Genomic DNA, 18140 nt, shown 5'->3' on the forward strand with positions numbered 1-18140 from the left:
GATCTCTCCCTCAATTTGGACCTAATTTTAAAAAGGAGAGAGAGAAGCAGAGGTAGGAATGCGTAGGACGTAAAGAGTCAACGATCCTTTAGCAAAATGTGCAGTCCGACCTCACCAACAGCTGCCTGTCTCTTTAAACCGGAGACCCCGCCAGGATACAAGGTGGGAGAAGTGCTAACCCATATGTCCCAAGACTTTTTTATTCTCTTCTTTTGAAGACTCTGAGGGGAACTGTTTAGCAGGACCCCATGAGCTGAAAAAATGTATGGCATGTACGTGTGAATTTCCCAGTCAGTGACACGTGGTTGAAAACGTTAACTGTGTCCTGTGGGCCCTGGAACATCTGCTCAAAATCCTGCCAGTGACATTCATACACATCCAGGGAACCGCAGAAACCAGAGATGGGAAAGAGTGAAAATCCTCATCTCACATCCCGAGTGGGGGTGCTGAGACCCCTGAAATAAAAATCCAGCTCATATTCATTAAGCATGTGATGTAAGCAAGGCCTCTTCTGCAGCTCACAGAACAAAGTGGAGACCTAACAGAAAGGGTGGCTTTGGGAGTGGCATATTATAAACTTCTGCAGAACAGCAAACTATGTTCATGGGAACAGAAGTGAAATATCAGGCATTTAAAGATTTTGTGGGCCAAGGAATTATTATTACAGTGAAGAGTGAAACTAGGATTGCCAGTTGTTATTCTAGAACGAGCCCATGTGCCAAGTCTGACTTTGTAAATAAAGTTTTATTGGCTCACAGCCACATCCATTTGCTCTCATGTTGTTCATAGGTGTCTGCTGTTTCCAGCGAGCAAAGTTGAGTAGCTGCCACTGAGACCAGATGGCCTGAAAATTTGAAAATATTTACTCTGTGGTCCTTCCCAGAAAAAGACTGTGAACCTCTGTGCTAGAACATACACAGGCCTCTCTTTGCGGTTCATGGTAAGACCTGTAAATCCAACTAACAAATCTCACAATTGAGTGAAGGAGAGACCTGCCATCACTTTAAATCACCTTCTAAGTTCTTTTTTCTTTTTGAAATAATTTCTTTTTTTTTTTTTTTGATGTGAACTATTTTTAAAGTCTTTATTGAATGTGTTACAATACTGTTTCTGTTTTATATTTCAGCTTTTTGGCCACAAGGCATGAGGGATCTTTGCTTCCTGACTCAATATTGAACCCACACACTCTGTACTGGACGATGAAGTCTTAACCACTGGTCAACCAGGGAAGTCCTTCAGCCTCTAAGCTTTAAATGCAGAATCTAGGAGTGTAGATGTCTTACTATGATGAATTGTTGGTGAAGAACTGTATCACTGAGGACACAATCACCACCCCGTGTAAATTGCTGTGAATCTATATTTTTGTTTCTCAGTGTTACTTACATCACCTAGTAGATGCTAAAGTGCTTGAGGTTTGTTGTTGTTTTAAATCATCCTCATTTTGGAAGCACTTAGTAAAGGACTGGAATGCAGCAGTTATTCATATAACATCTTCACAGGCTGGTGAACTTACAAGTGGCATTAATTTAATAGAATCTCTAAATCTACAAGAAACAAATTTATTAATATTATAATCTGATTTGTAAAAATACTACAATTTAAAGTTATTATTGTTATTAAAGAAATTAATTTTGAAAGCTCCTTCTTAAATCACCTCCCATACTACATAATGGTATTCTACAGTTTGGGACATTTCATTGTTGATCTAACTGACAGAGGTTATGCTGGCTATAACTAAGTACAATACAATACTTACTTGACAAAACTTCCTGAGATACATTTAAGGCAGTTTACTTCAGATTAACGTTCTTGGTGTCTTCAGGGTTTTTGAAAATGTCTTTATTTCTCATTTAAAATGGAACCCAAATCAGTGACCTTCTCTGCCTCCTTAAATAGCTAAAATATGGTGACTTCTCTGGGTTCAGAGACAAAGCTCACAGGGGCTGCTCGATTCAGGCATTCAGGCTGTTCTTCCTATGGTTCATGTTAATATTACTAAAGCCAGTTCAACATTATCTTATTTTTCTGTCAATGATGAATAATCCTAGATCCTTGAACTTCCCTTTACATATCTAGTTTCCTAATTCTTCAGTCATCTTTGAGTCTTTCCTCTGATTCCTCTATAAGACTTTAAGTCTGACTTAAAACTTACCTAAAATTCAAGTGAGGATCTTGAAGAAAACAAAAGGATAACCTGAAAGTCTGTGGATGCTGAGGCCATGGTCCCCTTCTCCTGATTCTTTTTAAAGGACAACCATTACTTCACCTAGCAGTCACGCTCAGAGACGGGTTCAAGAGAAAGAAGTGTCCGCTACCGCCCTCACTGGTGTCCAAGGCACACAGGTGCTTACGATGCCTCTGTATCCGATCGTGCAGACACATGCCCATTATCTCATCCCTCAGGCTTCTATTCATGATTAGATAGCATCACCGACTCAGTGGATGTGAACTTGAGCAAAACTCCAGGAGATAGTTGAGGACAGGGAAGCCTGGCACGCTGCAGTCCCTGGGGTTGCAAAGAGTCAGACACGACTGAGCGACTGAACAGCAACAATCCTGGTTATAATGGTTCCCCCTAGGTTTATACGAGTCTCCCATTAACTGTTCTAAGTTATCATCACGGGATATCTTTCTGGATGTAGAGCATTTTCACCCATCTAAACACCTCAGGAATAAATTCTCTCCTAATGTTAAAAGGTGACTATGTGTGTAGAACTGAAAAATAACAAAAAATAGGCCAGAGAGAGAAAATCCAGAAATCCATAACCTAATGGATGGCTGACATTTATTGAACACAGCACAGGCCAAACACTCAGCTAGGGATACAGACACACAGTCTCTAATCCTCAGTCCAGTTCTGTCATTGGCCTTCTTTACAGATAAGTAAACAGATGCTCAGAGAAGCTAAGTCATTTGCTCAAATTCATATAACCAGTTCACCCAACACTGGGATTAGAGCTCAAATCTTGCAGGCTCCAAAATGAAAGCAGTTCCATTCTATTCAGTATTATGCATCAGGCTGCCTTTGAAAAGGGGAAACATCATCTTTTAGTTCTGGGGGATTCAGCAAAAATACTTTATGAAAGAATTCAACTTCTGCTAGGACATCACACAAAAAGTAAGTTTTCCCAGTTCTATAACTTGAGGTTCATAAGATTAGATGCAGCAGAAGCATGTTACATATCTGGGAAGCATCTGCCTGCCCAGAGAGAGAAAAAACAAATGCCTTTTATAAGGAGCATCCCGGTAGTGCAGGAGGCTAAAAAGAGAGCCAGTGAACTTGAGAGGAGAGGAGCATGACCACTGGGCTCCTGGGACAGGTTCATGGGCCATGGAGGACTTTCTCTGGGGGACACCGGCTCATTCTCAAGGACTGACGGGGTGATAACTGCAGGGCGCTCCAGACAGGACAAAACAGGTGTGACAGCCTTGAAACGAGAGGAGACTAAGCAGGACAAGGTACCAGCAAGTCACTCAGCATCTGCAGGGCTCAGTGTCCATGGGGAAGGGGCGGGGCGAGGCTGCGGGGGGTACAGGGCCCGCTTTGCTGTCCCAGGAGATCTGAGTTACTTGTTCTGCAGGGAAAGAGAATCCCTGGAGGAGTACGAAGGCAGGCGTGAGGTTTAGAATGATCCCTTGGAGAGCTGGGGGTCAGCCTGGAGCTTCCCCAGGAGTCAGGGAGCCATCCAGGGTAGGGGAGGCAGGATGAAAGGATGAGGAAAGTGACTTCTGACTAATACTAAAGACAGACGTTTCCTGAGACCCAAAGACAGAGATAATCAAACTGATTCTTAAGTTATATGCACGTCAAAAGGCCTGGGAAGAAATGGAAATACTTTCTACCATTTTTTTTAACAGATGTTATAAGTATTCGATTTTAAAACATGCCAAATAAGAAATGAGAATCTTCGATTGATCCGAGAGATAAGCTCAAAATAGTTCGTTCTTAAGATTTTCTCTAAGAATCTAACACCAGGGTCAAATTTCTATACAACTAGCACGTCCACAAAATTCTTTGAATTCCACATGAGCCAGAGGGAAGGGAAGGGAAGGGAAGACAAGTCTGCACACTTATTTTTAAATTTTGTTTAAAAATGATAGTTTTTGCTCTGAAAACTAAATCAACATGAAGACTTATTTGTAAGAAAAAACTGACCAAAATTCCTCAAAATCACAAGAAAGCTGATAGATAAGTAGTAAAGGCAAACCACAGGAGAGGGAAATGCCCAGAATGGATTTTGATGCACATATCATGCAACAACAACAAAACTAAGTGTGGGGAAGCTGATCTGCAACGCAATCTTGCCGCTCAGCGCCGCAGCCGACGCAGTACTGCCGCTCAGCGCCGCAGCCGACGCAGTACTGCCGCTCACCGCCGCAGCCGACGCAGTACTGCCGCTCACCGCCGCAGCCGACGCAGTACTGCCGCTCACCGCCGCACCGCAGTACTGCCGCTCACCGCCGCAGCCGACGCAGTACTGCCGCTCACCCTCGCAGCCGACGCAGTACTGCCGCTCACCGCCGCAGCCGACACAGTACTGCCGCTCACCCTCACAGCCGACGCAGTACTAACGCTCACCCTCACACCCAACGCAGTACTGCCGCTCACTGCCACAGCTGACGCAGTACTGCCGCTCACCGTCACACTTGATGCAGTACTCCTGCTCACTGTCAGAGTCAACACAATACTGTTGCTCACCGTCAGAGTCAACGCAATATTGTTGCTCACCGTCACACTCGACACAGTACTGCCGCTCACCGTCACAGCCGACGCAGTACTGCCGCTCACCGTCACAGCCGACGCAGTACTGCCGCTCACCCTCACAGCCGACGCAGTACTGCCGCTCACCGTCACACTTGACGCAGTACTCCTGCTCACCGTCACAGTCAACACAATACTGTTGCTCACCGTCAGAGTCAACGCAATATTGTTGCTCACCGTCAGAGTCAACGCAATATTGTTGCTCACCGTCACAGCCGACGCAGTACTGCCGTTCACCGTCACAGCCGACGCAGTACTGCCGCTCACCGTCACACTCGACGCAGTACTGCCGCTCACCGTCACAGTCGACGCCGTACTGCCGCTCACCGTCACAGTCGACACAATACTGTTGCTCACCGTCACAGTCAACGCAATATTGTTGCTCACCGTCACAGTCGACACAGTACTGCCGCTCACCGTCACAGTCGACGCAGTACTGCCGCTCACCCTCACAGCCGACACAGTACTGCCGCTCACCCTCACAGCCGACGCAGTACTGCCGCTCACCGTCACACTCAACGCAGTACTGCCGCTCACCGTCACAGTCGATGCCGTACTGCTGCTCACCGTCACAGTCAACACAATACTGTTGCTCACTGTCACAGTCAATGCAATATTGTTGCCCCCAAGTCCTAGAGTCCTCTGAGAAAATTTCCTTTCTTCTTTTTATTGGAGTATAATTGCTTTACACTTGTCTGTCAGTTTCTTCTGTACAGCAAAGTTAATTAGCCATATGTATTCATATATCCCCTCTTCCTTGGATTTCCTTCCCATTCAGGTCACCACAAGCACCGAGTAGAGTTCCCTGTGCGATCCAGTAGGTTCTCATTAGTTATCTATTTTATATATAGCAGTGTATCTATGTCAATCCCAGCTTCCCAATTTGTCCCACCTACCTTCCCTGAGAAGCTTTTCTAAGGGAGGTAATGAAAATACTCAGCTGAACCAATTCTTACTGAACCAACTCTGCAGGGTTGCCAAAGGACGACAGGAATGCCAGGGCATCTCACCTGCACAGGCGAGGTTCTTCCAGTCACACCTCCTCCTCTCTGCTGGGATCCATCCACCTCAGACTCAAGAGCCATCATTTCCAACCTCACATCCCCAGATGTGCCCAGAAGTGACTGGTCCACTCAGGAACCTCTGTGTTTGGCACACAAGACTTCCACCCCTTGATAAGAAGAATTTCCTAAGAATCCAGACACCCTTTGGAGGGGAAAGACTAGAAGGCCTTCCATATGAAAGCCTAGCCCTGCCTACAGAACTCTCTGCTCAATCAAGAGAAGCAGTCTTTGACCTATTAATAAACCTTAAATCAAAGGTTTAGATCACAGTAAAACCCATAGGTTGAAGCACTAAGTGCAATACTTCCTCAGGTATGTGGGTAAGGCAGTTTACTTCAAATTAATGTCTTTGGTGTCTTTGATTTCTGAAAATGTCTTTATTTCTCCATTAATGGAATCCGAATCAGTGACCTTCTCTGTCTTCTTAAATAGCTAAAATATGGTGACTTCTATGTGTTCAGAGACAAAGCTCACAGGGGCTGCTCAATGCAGTCTATTCATCTTTGGATTATGTTATTATCAGTGGAGCCAGGTCAACTTCCTCTCATTTCTCTGAAAATCATGAGAAACCCCAGATCTTTGGACTTTGCTTTATGTAACTGGTTTCCTAATTCTTCAATCATCTTTGCATCTTTCTTCTGATATCTCTGTTAAGATGTTAAGTCTGATTTAAAATTTATCTAAAATTCAAGTGAGGATCTGACTTATCTTGAAGAAAATAAAAGGATAAAGTGAAAGTCTGAGGCTGTCACAGCCGTTGGAACTTTCTGACTCTTGGACGCCACTGTTTCACCCAGCGGTCATGCTAGAGACAGGGCAAAGAGAAAGAACTGCCCACCACCACCCTCGCTGGTGTCGTCCAAGGCACGTGGGTGCTTACACTGTCTCTACATCTGGTTGTGCGTGTGTGTGCCCATCATCCCATCCTGCGTGCATCTATTCATTCAGGCTTCCACTTCACATTATGTACCCTCAGAGCTAGGACAAATACAAATATTAAAGAGCTCGGGTTGCTGCCACAGATCTCAACAGCTCCTCTCATGGCCCAGGGAATGTGTGACAGAAGGGCATACAGACAAAAACGTATCCTGACATACGATGTGAGGACTCCTGTAGAAAAGTGTAAGAACAGCACCAAGCAGGAGAGCACGGGGACATCAGGAGGGTCCCCATGACCTCAGCCGTCACCTCCAGATCACTGATTCCCCACCGGTCCCTGAGGGCCCACGACCCAGGTCCCTTCACCACCTTAACTTCATCTGGTCTACTCAGGTCTGCCTCCCGACAGAATAGTTTCAATGAGACAGGAGAGTGGGGATGTCTGCATCTCAGACTTGCTAAACTGGCAGTAAACCAGACAAACCAACTGCTATGGACTGAACTGTGTCTGGCCCCCCCCCACCCAATTCACATGTGGAGGCCCTAACCCCACGCCCCCCCACCCTGGCCTGGCTACAGTAAGGAAGGAATTCAGATTAAATGGGGACCTAAGAATGGAGCTCTGATCTGATCTGATTTTAGTGTCCTTCCCACATGGCTCAGTGGTTAAAGAATCCAGCTGCCAATGCAGGAGACACCAGAGATGCAGGTGGAATCCCTGGGTTAGGAAAACACCTGGAGGAGGGCATGGCAATTCACTCCAGTGCTCTTGCCTGGAGAATCCCAAGGACAGAGGAACCTGGCGGGCTACAGCCCATGGGGTCAAAAAAGAGCTGGACACGACTGAGGGACTGAGCACAGACAGATACAGACACACAGACCTGAGGAAAGACAAGAGAGTGCCCCCTTCCCCTCTCTTTCTCTCTCTCTCCTCTCCCTACCGTGTGAGACCACAGTAAGAAGGTAGCTCCCACTCAGGAAGAGAGCCGTCACTAGAACCCAGGCTGGTACCCTAATCTCAGACTGCCAACATCCAGAACTGGAAGAAAGCACATTCCTGTCGTTTAAGCCATCCAGTCTATGCTATTCCGTTACAGCAGCCAGAAAAAACCCATCAACCCCTGGCTAGGAATCTTAGAACAATATTCCACATTACAACACAACTCCGTTCAGTCTTTTATCTGTCCTTTTCTTCTTCTCCTTCCCATTTTTAGCCAATGTCTTGATCAGAGTTTGAGGCTCAGGTATAGCAGAGAAGGTGAACTTTTAAGAAGCCCAAGAAAAGGTGAAAAATGAAACATTTCCAGTGTGACCCACAAAGATAAAAATTATCCTTCTTTTCCTAGCTATCATCCAGAACACCAAAAAGCACAGGAAACGCAGAAGTAATTTGTATTTTCAACAAAATAAGAAAATCAATAGAACCTCCAGACTCCAAAGTCGGTCTGAAAGCTAATGAACGTAGGCAGGACCAGAGGTAAGAAAGCAAGAAAAGACACCACGAGAGATCATCAAGGGGGCTGTAGATTCAGAAAGGACACGGAGATGTGCCTCAAGGTGAGAGGGCTGTGGAAGCCTTGTCTCTGCTTTGTAGGAACATTGGTGGGAGCTCTCCTGGATTCAGAGTATTCAGGAGATGGGGCTTGAGAAGGAGGGGCGTCCCTAGGAGTATTGCAGGAAGCAATCCCACTTTGAGGCAGGAGGTTCCGGCAGTTAGCATCTCCACTGGTTACAAGAATACTATGACTAGGGTGACATTTAATACAGTGATCCACCCCTACAAGTGCTCCGAGAGTTCAGGAGCTAATGATGAGAATGATGGGCATAGCTGTAGTAGTGTGTAGCTCATATAATAAAAGGGCACTCTGAAAAATAGCAGATTAAATGCAAAGCTTTAATAAAATATCAAATTTCAGGAAAGCTGTTGGACTTCAAAAATAATGAAGTCCATTGGGAAACTAGGTAGAAATGTCAATTCTATTATTTAAAAAAGGAGAAATTCAGGCTGACCTTAGATTAGCAAACTCAGACTTGCTAAACTCAAAAAATTCTAAAAAGTAGAAAAAAACAAACTCTCTAATTTTAATGCAAAAGAGGCTAACATTAATTTCTTTAAAATCAGAAGAGAAAAATCCTCTATCATCTAAAAGTAAAACCACAGCAAAAGTTTCTCTTGTGTCAAAAAAGAAATTCAAATCAAATCAGCAAAATATCTAGAAAAGAATGATGATGAGCTCATATATAGCATAGAGCTAAAGCAGACTCAAGAGGAAAATGTACAGCTCTCAGTATCTACATAAATAAAAAAGAGAGAGAAAACATATAAATGGATAAAGCATCTAACAATGTAACATGAGAAGTTCAAAATACCAAAAAAAAAAAAAACAAGGAAAATTAATAAAGAAAAAAACTGAAATTAAAAAAAAAAAGAACCAATAAAAATAACAAGCACATTCCAAACTCATTCTTTGGAGAAATAAAGAAAAATAATTCAAAAAATTGCTTGATGACTCACAGATTTATATAGATAGGACAAAGCTGAAGAATAAGAAACTGACCAGGGAAAAGTAAACATAAGAACAGAGGTTACAGAGAAGAATCTCGTGATAAAAGATCCCTGAATGCTACAAAATATAATTGCAACCTTGGATAAAACAGACTGTACTTATAAGAGTAAATCCTTGAGAAAAACATCCCAGAAAAGAAAATAAATATAAACAGAGAATTTGCATGGTAAAAGGAAACACTCTCTAATCTAAATATTTGAAAGGGAAGGGGGTCAACCATGAATGAAGCACCCAGAGTCACCCCTGCACCCCTCAATGCTGCCTGTATTTGCTCTTATTATTGTTCAAAGAGATTCAATATCCCTCAATTTATTAGTCAAAAGAATCAAGCAGCAAATTAGATAAAAACACGACATGACATACTGAGTTAATTCCAAAAATTCAATAATAGTTCAGTAATATAAAGGGGGAGAAATCATACAATCTTGCCCATGGGTTACTTTCCTTAAAAAAATTCTCTTGAAAAAGTTCAAGATCATTGTTTAAAGGAAATGAAGACAGAAAATGTCTCAGAAGAAGAATAAATGGTCACATCCTTCAGATTATAATATTTATTTAACTTAACCCAAAAGCCAGCATGCTGATTTAAGGAACAAACATCAACCCTACTTTAAAACACACACACACACAAAAGACAAGTGTGTCTATTCCCACCACATTAATACTAGTTTTTTTCTGGAGGTACTAAACAGTGCAACTGGAAAGAAAAGGTGGATTTAAATATCCAAAAGTGGAGATTCACTTGAAAATGATGTTGACTATATACCTGGAAATTCTAAGATTATCAAATGAAAAATTAATAGAAACAATGAGAAAATTCAAAGTGGCTGGAAGACGCATAATCACTGAAAACCTTCTGAAACTTATCTCAACTTTTTAGAAAAATGTGACCATATCTCCTATTTTTTTGCAATGGGGCAAAGAGCCAGTGGCAGCAGATGTTTAGTTCCCCTACCTATCTGTCAGTGATCCTCAGGAATCCTTGTTGATTGCCGTATGGATGAGAGTTCTGTTTAAATGAGAGTGGAATTCCCATATGTTTCCTCATTCTAAATTCTTCTAGTTTTGCTTTATTTGTGTTACCATAAATATCATCCACGGAGGTATCTTTGTATGTTGCATACCACAGAGCTTAGAAATACCTGAGCAGTCAAAAGAAGGGGAACCCCACAGACTCGGATCTTGGAGAACGCATGGAGGGTCTGTAGCAAGCCATGCAGGAGAGGAGCGGACCTGCTGTCCAGCCGTGGGGGTTGGTATTGGAAGTGGGTTGAGAACACAGGTCCCCGAGTTATGCCCACTGGGAAACTCAGCATACTGCCCCCTTTTTGGAGTAAGGGTCTCTATGCTGGCAAATGGCATATAGGATGTGCTAAGTCACTCAGTCATACCTGACTCTTTGTGACCCCATGGACTGCAATCTGCCAGGCTCCTCTGTCCCAGGGATTCTCCAGGTAAGCATACTGGAGTGGGTTGCCATTTCCTCCTCCAGGGGATCTTCTTGATGCAGGGATTGAACCCAAGTCTCTTATGTCTCCTGCATTGGCAGATGGGTTCCTTGCCACTAGCACCACCTGGGAAGCCGGTACTCAAGGGTCTTTGTAAGTGTAATTAAATTAAAGATTCTGCTATGAGATCATCAGAGTGATCATCAGAGTGGGCCCTAAAAGCAATGGCCAGGGTCCCAATAAGAGACAGACAGAAGGGAGGCAAGACACACAGACATTAAGAGCAGGCCACATAAAGATGGAGCAAAGATTGGAGTTCAGAGCCTCAAGCCAGGGTGCACCAGGGATTTCTACCAGAAGCTAAGAAAGAGGCACAAAAGCTTTCTTCCTCAGAGCCTCCAGGGGACCCACCTCTGCCACAAACTGGTTTTTATTTTTGTGAAATGATGAAGTCCAGTATTAGGAACTTCACTTTGACTTTTCACTTTCATGCATTGGAGAAGGAAATGGCAACCCACTCCAGTGTTCTTGCCTGGAGAATCCCAGGGATGGGGGAGCCTGGTGGGCTGCTGTCTATGGGGTTGCACAGAGTCGGACATGACTGAAGCGACTTAGCAGCAGCAGCAGCAGTATTAGGAAACTGCTGATGTTGAAAACACCCAAATTTGTGGTAATTTTTTCAGCAGCATCAAGAAGCCAACCAAGTATCCCAACCAAGGGAGTGGAAGCAGCCATGCAAAGAGATGGAATTGTATACATGCACATCTCCAGGACCATAAATCTGAGTTGCAGGGTCGTCAGGTCCGGTGGATTCAGGTACCATTGGCTGAGCAATCCCCAAGGTGGGCTGGGGAACAGAAGTAGGCTTCTCCAGGTAACATGACACTCCAGAGAAAGAGTTCAAATGTCTAGCTGGCAAGTGATCCTACATACTCCCCCCTCTCTCTCCTGACAAGCGGCGAGCTGTGTCTTAGGTTTCCAAAATCAGGTGTTCCATTAAGCTACAGAAGCACAGGTCCTTAGGTATTAGCTGAACTTCTGAGCTTCACTCAGCAGTGTAGTGTGGCCTCTGAGCACCTCATCAGGATGGGGTTCACTGCCTTGAGTCTGTGTAGGACACACCACAGGATGGTCAACCAGACATGACCTGGGCTCTGAGGGTCCTAGACAGGTACAATGCAACTTTCGTTCCAGAGATCATTTGGACTTTGATTAACATATATCCTCAAAGTATGTCTATGTTTCCATTTATCTGAGCACCTGTAAAGGTCATTTAGACTTAGCAGAAGACATTACCCCTGCTGCTGCTGGACTGACCAGCCTGACAACAGGTTCTTCCTTATACACCAGGTCATCTAATCAGCACCAAGGCCAGCAACTACCTAGGGAGGCTGGTATTACTGCTGCCATTTCAGAGATGAGAAAACTACATCAACTCAAGACTCAGGTCAAATTTATGCGATGTCGCAGTTTGGTTCTCTAGGAAGCACATATGAAACACAGCTGAGTGTTTATCAGAAAGTGCCCTTGGGATCAACCTCCAAGTGGAGGGAAGGACTGGGGACCTGGGAGAGGGAGAAGCTGAGCTGGGATGCAAGTCTGACAACTCCAGACAGACTCACAGACACTCTGGAGCTGAAATTAGAATTGTCCTGCACTGGACCAAAAGGACAGAGAACTTATACCCCCACTCAATCAGTCATGGACGTGGGCCACCCATGGAAAGGTATGACCTTGGGCAGGCAGCTCTGTGAAGCTGAGGCAGCCTGGAGACTAAGATCTGAAAGTCTGCTGCTAACAATATCCTCAAAGGCTGGACAACCAGTCTTTCTTTGGGAAGGGATCTTGGTGGTCCATCTTTCAGTCCAAAATGTGCAGTTGTTAAGTGGGAGAAACCAAATCCAAACCCAGATTCCACCTGAGACCAAAGTGCTCTCTCTGTCCACCACTTCCTATTCTCACCTGTGTCAAGACACTCAGGAGCTGCTGAGGAGACCTCAGGTGATGCACCCAGAGTCTGGCCAGCAGGATCTCACAGCTCCCAGTGATAATCGTTCAGTCGTGTCCGACTCTTTGCAACCCCATGCACTGTAGCCCACCAGGCTCCTCCGTCTATGGGATCGTCCAGGCAAGAATACTGGACTGGATTGCCATTCCCTTCTCCAGGGGACCTTCCTGACCCAGGGATCAAACTTGCCTCTCCTACGCTTTCTGCATGGCAGGAGGATTCTTTACCTTTTGAGCCACTGGGGAAGTTCAGGAGGTTGCTGGGTGGAGTTTAATTGAACTGGCTTGACTCCAGCTGGGACCTCCCTCTCACCAGGTACTGTGAGCCTGCAAGTGAAACTCCAAGGGGAGGTAAAAACTGATGCATATCATTCTCATTGAAGTGACGCTATGATTATTGATACAAAAATGTATACAAAGTATTAATATATCCCCCTCTTCTGCTCCCAGCTTGTTTGGTCTGCTGCACTCCAATAACATAATGAGGATGTTGTAAGTCTATCACCATGCAGTTATTATTATTAACACTCTGTTTACTAACTGGCTTCCCAGGTGGCGCTAGTGGTAAAGAATCCTCCTGCCAATGCAGGAGACGTAAGAGACCTGGGTTTGATCCCTGGGTGGGGAAGATCCCTTGAAAGAGGGCATGGCAACCCGCTCCAGTATTTTTTCCTGGAGAATCCCATGGACTGAGGAGCCTGGTGAACTCCAGTCCATGGGGTCGCAAAGGGTCAGGCAGGACCCAGTGTCTGAGCATTACTAACCGATGCATTAACCATGAACCCGGCCCAGTTAAATCCTTTTCATTTATCATCTCATTCAATCATCTCTGCTGCCCTAGAAAAAAGTCATCATCACTAGTCTGACTTTACATATAACTAGGAGCATCTCCAGCCCGTCTCTCCTTGAAATGTCTCCCTGTGACTATGTGTACATCCTCTCTCCATTGTACCAACTCTGTGGGCTGCTCTCTACTCTTTAAAGATAGCTTAGAACCACAGGAAAGTTCTCCCTTAAGTCCAGCTTTGGATATTTATTATTCTCTCAAGTTCACACAACTTAATAGAGTCACCATTTGTTCTGGAAGTACACAGGGAGTCTGTCTTGTGTGACTCCCTATAGGGGTGGCTAAGTTTTTCATTGTCCATTAAGGGTTTTAAATAGCACCACTGATGGTTCGTGACTAGAAATCAGTATCTTTCACAGAACATCCTCAAAAATAAACATTCAAAATGGACAGAGCCTCAGATCTTGGTGTGTCATGTAACAAAAATGCATGGGTTTGTGAAAGTACTAGGAAAGCCACCTGTTAAGATGTCAGTCAGTGGAATGTGCCATTTAGCTAACACTTAGTCTCTAATGAGGAGTCTCATTTGGCATGAATCCATTGCTTTGAATGAACAGAAAGCACAGAACTCAGATGACAAGTTCAAGAAGAGTACAGAGACAGCTGTTGGGTGATTGATAGCATTTTTCATTTTTAGAGAAACCCTTCTTTTTCATGCTCCTTTGATCAAATCTCTGAGACAAACTTTAGAGTCTGACAGGGCTTCCCTTCACCTGTTTCTTCTATCTCTTCCCCCAAAACAGTCTCACAAAGTTTGGAAAATAAATCTGGGTCTCACTCCATCATTACAGTCAAATAATCACCAACATGAAGCCTCTCTGTTTCACACTCTATTTTTTACTAAAGTGCAGTTGATTTACAATGTTGTGTCAATTTTAGGGGTATAGCAAAGTGACTCAATTTATATACTTTTTTTCATATTCTTTTCCATTATAGGTTGTTACAAGATATTGAATATAGTTCCCTGTGCTATACAGTAGGTCCTTATTGGTTACCTATTTTATATATAGGGTTTCCCTCATTGTTCAGTCGGTAAATAATCTGCCTGCAATGCAGGAGACCTGGGTTCAGTCCCTGGGTTGGGAAGATCCCCTGGAGAAGGAAAGAGCAACCCACTCCAGTATTCTTGCCTGGAGAATCCCATGGACAGAGGAGTCTGGTGGGCTACAGTCCATGGGGAAGCAAGAGTTAGACATAACTTAGCAACTAAACTACTAGTGTATATCTGCTAATCCCAAACTTTTAATTTATCCCTCCCTCCCCTCCTTTCCCCTTCAGTAATCATTGTTTGATTTCTATGTCTGAGTCTACTTCTGTTTTGTAGATAAGCTCATTTGTATTATTTTTTCAGATTCTACATATAAGCGGCATCATAACTTAGTTAGCATGATAATCTCTAGGTCCATCCATGCTGTTGCAAATGGCATCATTTCATCTTTTTGATGGCAGAGTGATATTCCATTGTATACATGGACCACATCTTCTTTACCACTTACCTGTGAATGGACATGGGCGTTGTTTCCATGTTGTGGCTATCGCAAGGAGAACTGCAATGAACACTGGGGTGCATGTACCTTTTTGAATTGTAGTTTTCTCCTGATAAATACCCAGGAGTAGGATTGCTGGGTCATATGGTAGCTCTATTTTTAGTTTCCTAAGGAGCCTCAGTATTGTTCTCCCAGTGGCTGCGCCAGTTTCCAATCCCACCAACAGTGTAGGAGAGTTCCCTCCAACGCCCTTAAAATTGCCAGAGCATTTTTAAATGATTTGGCATCTTGCAGGGAAGTGCTCATTCCTATTCTGCTCTTCACTTTTCCTACCAAACTCTCTGATGGGATGATGGTGTGAAGTTCCTGCCACTGAGAGGAGAATGGGGCTTATCTGTCCAGCTGGGGGAAGGACGGGAAGGTGGAACCAGGGCAGAACTGTGAAGTGCATCTTGATTTGCTTTAAGACTTAGTCACAGTAGGTACTTTTCTGTTTTTACTTCTTCTCTATGCTTACCCGACTCCTTCCAAATTACAATGTCTCTAGAATGGATAAAGGAGAGCCTGTTAAAATAGCCTATGGATCACGCTCAATCAATAGCTGAATGCTACACAAAATGAACAGTGATACAGTCTCTTTTCCCCGCTTGTGGTAAATATTATCGTGAGCTTCTCTAAAGATAAACAGTAGGAACAGAAATCCAAATTCCTAACAATTATTTTCTTCCATAGCCAGAAACTGGGCAGCTGGTAACCTGCTGTTTTTCCTTTGAGCTCCTCAGATTAGATCCTAAATACAATTTATCCCCAGACTCCAATACACAGTTCCTGAATTATACTGGGAAAGAGTCAGTTATGTAATAAATCTGCATTACTCCCAGCTGCACACGTGCCACAGATAACAGGCTACATTTTCTAATTTAGGTCCAAACTAAAATGTTTTAAATTGTGTCACAACTTAAATACATTAAAGTATCCACTTCATGAAAGTGTATAAAATTTCTCTAAAAAAATGAGGAACCCTGTTAGAAAATCAGTAAGCACTGTTCAGCTTATCTTCTTTAATAAATATGGATTCTCATATAACCTGCTTGCAAAAGAAATCTATATTCAAATCCCTCCCTCTCTCATGGGAAATTAAAATATACAGAAAATGAAAATTCAAACTATGTTAGGAAGACCCCGGACATGAAAATGTAAGAAACTTAAGTAAATTTCAAACACAAAATGCAATATTGTTAATGTGTAAATAGGGATATTTGGAAATTCCTTGAGGATGGTTCAGTATCCTGCTGTTGGTGATGCTGACCTATAGAAGTTTAGCAAAAGAACTGACGCAATGCATACATACAGAATGAAGTAAGTGCTACATAAGGGCAGGCTGCAGGCTGGACCAGGCTCCTGACTGATGGACTAGCTGACCTGTCTAGGGGGCAAGACCCCCTCCCAGCTCCCTAATCTTGCCTAATGACTGCATAACTGCCACCCCACCAAGGCCCAAGCAGGGGGTAGGCAGCATGGCATGAGGTGAGAGGTTTCATGTTGTTTTCTGAGCCTCAGTTTCCCTTTCCCTGGATACAACCATAAGCCCCCCCCCCAAAAAAAAGACTCCTTGCTGCTTTTATGAAACTTTCAGGCAGATGCATGCTATCCTACTGATACAGATAAAAATCTGTATTTTCGTGTTAACCAGGAATTGTAAAGAACTTTTGCCGCCTATGTTAAGTTTATGATAGACAAAGTATCCTTTTTACATAGACAGTACAAAATGGGTTCTCTGTAAGTCTTCTCTCATATTGAAACCATGCATTCCATTTTTTTATTAAGGGAGTCTGCTGCTGCTGCTAAGTTGCTTCAGTCTAAACTCCCTTAAAAAAAATCTCTTATTCCAGAAAAACTGTTCTTTGAAATCTGGTTCACAAATAAAGATAGAAAAGACTGAGAAGAAAAGGGGCCAAGAGCAGTGCACAGAGAAGCACCAAGAGGAAGCGAAAAGCATCTCTTCCTCTTCCATAGTCACGTCCATCCGGAACTAACCACTGTCTTCCTCTTCCTGGCCCAGCCCCTTCCAATTCCGTTCCTGTCCTTCTCCTTCTGGCCTGAATAACCGAGGGCCAAGCAAGCCCTCAGGTGAGACGCTGCCAAGACGCATCGGCACCAACAGGTGACGCGGGAAGGAAGCCAAACCCACCCCAGGTGACAAAGCTGGGCTAGGCGTCCAGGGTACCCACAGAGGGCAAAATCAAGCACAGGGGACAGAGCCTCAGATGGGGGAAGGACAGCCTCACGTAGACAGGGCGTTGGAGCCTGGAAGGGGGCTGGGGGGGGAATGGTGGGGTGAAGAGAGGGAAGCTGGGCCAAGTGACAGGGGAGAGGGAGGGGCTGACAGTTGAAAAAGGAGACTGGCTGCACACACAGATTCACGGAATAAATGAATACATTAAGAATCACGAGAGCTAAATATTTTTCACTGTTGGACTTCCCTGGTGGCTCAGATGGTAAAGTGTCTGCCTACAATGCAGGAGACCTGGGTTCGATCCCTGGGTAGGGAAGATGCCCTGGAGAAGGAAATGGCAACCCACTCTAGTATTCTGGCCTGGAAAATCCCATGGACAGAGGAGCCTTGTGGCCTACAGTCCGTGGGGTCTCAGAGTCGGACAGGACTGAGTGACTTCATTTTCACTCTGAGCCCTCCCTGCCCTGGCTCTGAAGTCAGCCATCTCCCCCAAGGAGCCCTGGTTCTCTTTGATGAAGAATGTTTTGTGCAAGATCTGGGCTTTTTGTCCTTCCATTGCCACTGGGGAGACAGCACTCCAAGGTGAGGATGCATGCCCTACCCCTTGGTTAGTTTTCATATCTGCTGACATATGAAAACACCATGACTTCATGCAGATATTTTCATTTCCAATCCAGGGTACCTTTCCTGCCAGTTTTCTGTGGCAGGAAAGGTACACTGGATAATTCTGTATATTTTCTGTATATTTCCTGCCAGGCTTCTCTGTCCATGGGGTTTTCCAGGCAAGAGTACTGGAGTGGCCTACCATTGCCTTCTCCACGGAGTGCACAAGAGCAGACCAAA

The 18140-nt window shown here is 44.2% G+C and overlaps 1 protein-coding gene and 1 non-coding gene across 2 annotated transcripts in view; one reads left to right on the forward strand and one right to left on the reverse strand.

Moving 5' to 3' along the window:
• ADCY2 (adenylate cyclase 2) overlaps positions 1 to 18140 on the reverse strand; it is a 449290-nt gene that overhangs the window by 308460 nt on the left and 122690 nt on the right. The window lies entirely within an intron of this gene.
• Positions 17542 to 17613, forward strand: TRNAC-ACA (transfer RNA cysteine (anticodon ACA)). Its single transcript has one exon. It is a non-coding gene; the product is annotated as a tRNA-Cys (tRNA).

This window comes from Capricornis sumatraensis, chromosome 18 (assembly GCF_032405125.1).
Source record: "Capricornis sumatraensis isolate serow.1 chromosome 18, serow.2, whole genome shotgun sequence".
NCBI classification, from domain to species: domain Eukaryota; kingdom Metazoa; phylum Chordata; class Mammalia; order Artiodactyla; family Bovidae; genus Capricornis; species Capricornis sumatraensis.